The sequence below is a fragment of the Pteropus alecto genome, unplaced genomic scaffold, assembly GCF_000325575.1.
Source record: "Pteropus alecto unplaced genomic scaffold, ASM32557v1 scaffold14, whole genome shotgun sequence".
In the NCBI taxonomy this organism is placed as follows: Eukaryota; Metazoa; Chordata; class Mammalia; order Chiroptera; family Pteropodidae; genus Pteropus; species Pteropus alecto.
The window spans coordinates 10978180-10983973 of record NW_006436810.1 but is presented as its reverse complement, the minus strand read 5'-3'; the positions used below and the strand labels follow the sequence as shown (position 1 = coordinate 10983973).

The following is a 5794-nucleotide window of genomic DNA, read 5'->3' as shown; positions in this document are numbered from 1 at the left end:
TTGATTTGTTTTATTCTAGTATATATTCTATATTATTTATATTTCTCAGATATTATATTATATTGTTATATTACTAGCTATTACTTGAATGTTATTTTTCTTATTAAGTGTTAATGTTTTGGAATTCCTTAAATCGGTGATTAAAGAAAAGCTTAGTAGGAGGAAAGGGAAAGGCGTTGGATTTTTTCCTTTCCCTTGGTTCAGTGGTTTATTGTTCTGTTGCTAGAGGGTAGTGAAGTTTATCACACGTTCTAGTCTGTGTATGTGTGTGCGCGTGCGCATGCGCATGCGCATGCGGTTTGTTTTGTGATATTCACATATATGTATCCATGTACATAGGCATAAAATTCTATATTCTATTATAGACTTTTAGACCTTATATTGTTGAATTGAGCCTGAGCACCAGCCACTTTGGGTTTCTTCTGTCCTTCATGACCTGATACCGCTTTTAAGAGATACCCCCTCCCATAGTGCGCCCCATGCCTTCTCCAGAACTGGATAGTTCTGCCACTTCCTATACACCGCACATTTCAAGATCCTGCCCTTTTCCCTCGCTTGCTCTGATTAGCCAATCGTCTGCGTAGTTCTGCATTTAGGGGAGCTCTCTCCTCGTTACCTGGTTCTTTCTACTGCCAGGATTCCCCTGCCTTCGCTCTGCATTACACCCAAATCCTAGCCCCGGTGGCTGGTCTACGGTCAGTGCTTCTGCTCTTGCTTCTACCTTTGCTGTCTTGATTGCATCATTTCCTCCTCGTTCTAGCTGTGACTGACATCAATTTTAGGTGACTTCTATTGGTTCTTATTATTTCTCTATATCGTCCTAAGAGAGGAATGGGGTGATTTTAGCGTAGGTAGTAGCCTTTAACACAGAAGACCGGGAGCTCTCACTATGCCATCTATGACTTATTTGGGCTTTCAAAATTTTTTGTATGTTTATATGAATGATTTAAAGGTATTTATTTTAAATTAGGATTTCCCCCCCAAATTTGTAATTATCTGCGAACCTTCATGAATCTGTCTTTTCTACTGCGATTCGTTATAATATTTAAAATGTTGCAAGCAGAATTATTAAAAGGATAAGAGTTTGTGAAAATGCCTCCAAAAGCTGCTTACTTGTGGCACTTCTGATTCATTTCAGCATTCACTTGCTTTGGTTGAATTGAGACAGGACTTCTTCTAAAGAAAATATTGTCCCCAAAGGCCAGGCCCCATTCAGTCTAGACACAACCCCAGTGGCATTGGCATCAGCAGTGGAAAGCTCAAGGCAACTGTCATTTCATATCAAACACAGCAGCAAAATAAAAAGTGCCCCACAGCCCTCGAAGCATGCCTACGAAGGTGAGATCACTGCCACTCATCCCCTTAGGTGGCGTCTGTTTACGCCGTGCCTCACAGCTCTGAGGACGAGCTTTCACGGTAGCCTCTCACGGTGCACTGGAGAGATCACATTTCTCCAGGATAGAAAATGAGAGTAGACAATGCAGGTTATTATCGAAATAGCAAGCTAGGCTCATGATCGCTATCCATAGAGGCTCAGTGATGAAGGTGCCCTACTAGTTGAAGGCGTGGGTAAGACAAAGCAAGGGAAAGTAAATGATTTCACACCACTTACTCCCGCCTCGTTTTTCAAGAAAAAAAACAATCTCCGCATTTCTTAACTCACAGAGAAAATTTCTGGCAGTCTGTGCAGACCGGTTAGTAACCTGAGTGCATGAGAGTAGATGCCACTGTGCTCTAGGACCATCCAGCCTTACTCAAGCGACCCAAGGTTTTTCTATGGATGCATCAAAAGAGTGCTTGCTTCCTTGCTTCTCTGAAGACTTGTTGGCAATCTGATGACCTCTGTCCAACGGCAGTAAGCCGGCAGTAATCAGTAAAAATTGTCCTGATTACTCTAAGCACTTTGTAGTTAATTTTGAATGGTGCGATTTTCTAAGGAAAAAAAAAATGGTCCCTGGATATGGTTCCATAGCGTAGCAGTTAGCATGTCTGCTTTACACGCATAAGGTCCTGGGTTTGTGCCTCAGGGGAGCCATGGTCCATGGTCTATGGCCATGCCACCCTGAACAAGCCTGATATCTGATCTCAAAAGCTAATCAGGGTCGGGCCTGGTTAGTACTTGGATGGGAGACCACCTAGGAAGACCATGTGCTGTAGGTATAAAAAATAAATTAAAAATAGGGATTGTAAGCTGACAAGTTCCTCGCAATCTGTGAGGTCAACCAAGTATAATAAAAAAATGGTCTCAGACCACCTCCAGTGGGATAAGCTCATTTTAATAAAGGTATGTCTTCTCCCTTGCTATAGAACATGGCTGTGAGTGAAAGTGTTACATATCTTTGGGGCCTAACACACTACCTGAGATATAGGGTAGAGTTAACAAACATTTGTTTAAAAACAAACAAATGAATGAATGGATATCTCTTCAAAGATCTTTTATGGTCAATATTGTTTCTTGCCTTTTGTCAGAACTCCAATGTGCTTTAAAGACTTAAAACAGATTACTTTGTCCCAGCATGATTCATTTGCTCTGCTACTTCCTATCCACTTTAATTGAAGCTAAAAACTTCAAATTGGATTCCACTGTGTCCTTTACTAGCTTATTGTTTTCCTAGCCAATCCATACCACAATTGTTTGTGCATTCCAAAGTTATCCATTATGATCACTTGGCTAAACAAACACAGCTGGTGGTAATGAAGTATGTTTCTACATTTCTGGATAAACTTAGCTGTATTGCTATTCTACAGCTCACTCTCTAAGACAAGAGAAGCTACGTAACCATTCTACCCACCAACTCAGCATCACAAAAGATATGAATGTTAATTGAAATTAGAAGGACGATTCTACATTTATAATACCTTTGCTTTAATTATTAGAAGCAACTATGTTAGATAAAAAGATAAATGTAACTGTCATTCCATTTTTCCTACACTTAATTTATTCTAGCTTTATATACACACACACACGCACACACACGCACACACACGCACACACACACATATATGTCTTTGTTATCAATTTAGAAGATGCAGTTTGAATATTTACAGGTAATTATCATATTGAAAAGCTTGGTATTCTGTTAATTGTCTGGATTTACTTTCCTGGTAATAAAATATTAATGTAATATAACAAGTTATTAAATGTAAAGGCTAATTTCATTTTCAATATCTAAGATTCTGATTCACTTTAATCCATTAACCATTTTCTAAAAAAATTCCATTGCACTTTGACTACCGAAAGATATCTGAAGGCAAAAACACATCCTCAGTCTATGGTTATACCATCATGACCTCGTCATTCCAGACTTCACATGCCAAAAGCCCAAGTTAGAATTTTAAAACTAGTTTTTGACAATTAAAAATTGCCAGCCAATAGATATAGCGGAAACAAGGAACAGGTGTCATGATTTTTACTCTTTGCTATAAATTAAATGCTATTTCATCCCATGGAGATCACAGTCTGAAGCTTCTAACTTTGTAAGCAATTAAGTTTGCATGCTTGGTTAATACTGGCGCTCTGAACTCGATAATTTGCATGTACACAAAGCTTAGGCTCCCATTCACAGACAACATCTTTGCACAAATAAATCTGCAGTAACCTAAAGACAAGAGCAATTTGATAGCCCCACAAAAACTCAGCCTTCAGTGTGTTTCCACTTCCTTGCCAATCTGCAGTTGTCACAACTGTTATCTACTAAATAAAAACACTAAGAAAGGCTCCTACCAAGGAAATTACTGAGGAGAACCCAAAAGATTCAGAAACAGAAAGAGGCTCATTTTGGAGGATTTCTGAGCTCTTTTTTTTCTTTTTTTCCTATCTTTAGATTATGTAAACCTGGGCAGCCAGATTTACATAATCTAAAGATAGGAAAAAAAGAGGTACAAGCTACTTGACATAGCTTTGGAAAAATCATTCTTTCCTAATATACACAGAAATTTGACTCACAAACAGCCAAGCTAGATTAAAAAACAAAAACAAAAACAAAAAAAACAGTTAACATCGATCCAGTACTTTTTAAAACTCTAATCAGTTAAATGTACTCAGTGTTCCTTCTACTTTTCATCTTTCAATGTTTTTAAATTCTATGTTACAAATTTTAACCTATATCATAGATATGTTGCCCAGTTTGGTAGATATGAGAATTACGATGTCATACTAAAAATAAAAGGGTGCCTCTTTTAGTCCTACGCATTGTGACAATTCGAATAATTCTTTAACGTTTGTACTGTAATCTCTTAACGTAAGTCCTCCACTAAATTTATAAGGACATAAACCATAAGAAATACAACTTGATAGAAAAAGCATGAGTTGAAAAACAATGCCTGATATCTTCAATAAAGACATAGAAGGGGTAGCAAATGCATTTTGTAGCTACGTATGATAATGAAACTTCATAAAAACCAAACATGAAGGAGAAGCTATAGTTCCGCGAAAACATTTTTACCAAAAGCCAAAGTAATACAGGACGTGTTGTTGAACTTCTCTGCTATAGAATGTGATGAAGTCCACGCCGCTCCATATTGCTTGCTTCTTCACAGCTGCGAGTTGTGCGTTGCGATCCTAATCCTCAATGCGATGGTGTTAGAAGGCGGGGCCTTTGTGAGCTGATTGGGTCATGAGAGAAGAGCCTTCGTGAAGGGATGAGTGTTTCATAAGCGTCTCCAGGGGACCCCCAGCTCCTTCCATCATGGCAGGACACAGCAAGAGGGTGCTGATTAGGAACCAGAAAGGGGCTCTCGAGGGAACTCAGCCAGGCTGGTGGTTGACCTTGGACTTCCAGCCTATAGGACCGTGAGCAACACATTTTTGTTGTTTATGAGCTACCCAGGTTGTGGTATTTGTTATAGCAGCCTGAACAGACTAAAATACCAGCAGTCCATTATGGAGACTTCTGGCAGCCTGGTGTCCTTGGAAAGTAGCTCAGGCATGGAATGGCAGTGTGGGAGACAGTCCACAGCCATAGCCTTCAAAGGACTGTGAGGAGAAATCTTGACTCGTTAAGCCCTGAGATTTTGAGTTTTATTACAGCACTTCATATGTGATTAATATGTGAGAATAGAGTTTAGCGAAATTAGGGGATGAGTGGTTAAATAGTCTTTAGATTATCCCCATTAGATGTTAGTCATGTGACAGAAGCGAGTTAGCAAACAATTTTAAACAGAGCTTTCTCATACTTACCAAGAATTCAGTTATTTGCGTTAGAGATGGAAATGTGTTTTTTAAAAACCATATATGTACTTTAGAAGCTAATTACACAGATTTCAAAGTTTACATTTTGTTAAGAAAAGTAAAATCAGTGCCTAGATACAGAGTCACCTCTTCCTTGGATGTGACTGCAGGCTTTTCTGGAGGCAGATCTAATTCTTAGTTTAAAAATATGGTTTTAAGCATATTTACTGCTCAAAAGTGGTTTGAACAAAGCTCTCAAGTCCTGTATTATAACTTTGGCATGGAAAATGTTGAAAACAAAAGTTATTAATATACACCCATGGTACAAAATATGGTACAAAATAACCTTGGCCAGATTTAAAAGATGACAGCTGTGAGAAAATGTCTTCAAGTCAGCGGCTCTACGTGGATATGAAATGCAAGATACATACTGGTATAATTAGGTGAAATAAAGTGTTAAACGGATTATTTAGTGTTATCCATAAGGATATTGATGATGTCCCTGTATATATATATTGCTATTGAATAGTTCCTTTTTAAAATTTTTATTATTTAAGTAGAGTTGGTATATAATCTTTTATTGGATATATTATTGAATAGTTCCTATTGCTATTGAATAGTTCC

The 5794-nt window shown here is 38.2% G+C and overlaps 1 pseudogene; it reads left to right on the top strand.

Annotated features, from left to right (window-relative positions):
• Window positions 1–2044: 2044 nt before the first annotated feature.
• Window positions 2045–2160, top strand: LOC112481319 (annotated as a pseudogene).
• The last annotated feature ends 3634 nt before the right edge of the window (window positions 2161–5794 follow it).